Source organism: Phalaenopsis equestris, unplaced genomic scaffold (assembly GCF_001263595.1).
Source record: "Phalaenopsis equestris unplaced genomic scaffold, ASM126359v1 Scaffold001031, whole genome shotgun sequence".
Taxonomy (NCBI): domain Eukaryota; kingdom Viridiplantae; phylum Streptophyta; class Magnoliopsida; order Asparagales; family Orchidaceae; genus Phalaenopsis; species Phalaenopsis equestris.
Genome location: NW_018165470.1, coordinates 206024 through 206705, shown reverse-complemented (window position 1 = coordinate 206705; position 682 = coordinate 206024). Strand labels below are relative to the sequence as shown.

The following is a 682-nucleotide window of genomic DNA, read 5'->3' as shown; positions in this document are numbered from 1 at the left end:
CCAGACATCCTGCAATAGTCCAACCACCACGTCATGCTGACACGTGGCAAAACGATCCGTTTCGTTTTCTGCTGAGCTGTAAGATAAATAAGTTTAAAAAATAACGATAAACCCTCATGTAAAGTTTAGGGCATTTTCGTAACTCCGCCTCCTCCTTATCCTGCTCGCCCTCGTGATCCTTCTGCTCTCTGCGACTCGATCCCGTATGATTTTGGCCTTTATAAAAGGCCTGAGAGCGCAATTTCTCCGGCTTCATGCCTACAATAATCCAACCACCACGTCATGCTGACACGTGGCAAAACGATCCGTTTCGTTTTCTGCTGAGCTGTAAGATAAATAAGTTAAAAAAATAACGATAAACCCTCATGTAAAGTTTAGGGCATTTTCGTAACTCCGCCTCCTCCTTATCCTGCTCGCCCTCGTGATCCTTCTGCTCTCTGCGACTCGATCCCGTATGATTTTGGCCTTTATAAAAGGCCTGAGAGCGCAATTTCTCCGGCTTCATGCAGAGCTTCTCTGATTTCACTTCTTTTTGTAAATCCAAACCCTAGTCCTATTCAATTGCTGGTTTCCTCTCTCCCAAACCCCCACCGGAAGATTTTAGGGCTGAGTCTCGATTCCTGCTAAGGTATGTTTAATCCAGAAAATCCCCATTTAATCCATAAAATCAACACAGCCATTT

At 44.6% G+C, this 682-nt stretch overlaps 1 protein-coding gene across 1 annotated transcript in view; it reads left to right on the top strand.

The window, feature by feature from the left end:
- Positions 1–384: 384 nt before the first annotated feature.
- LOC110032807 (vacuolar amino acid transporter 1-like) overlaps positions 385–682 on the top strand; it is a gene marked incomplete at its 3' end in the record, with an annotated part of 19876 nt that continues 19578 nt past the window's right edge. The window contains 1 exon segment of the mRNA XM_020736568.1: positions 385–628.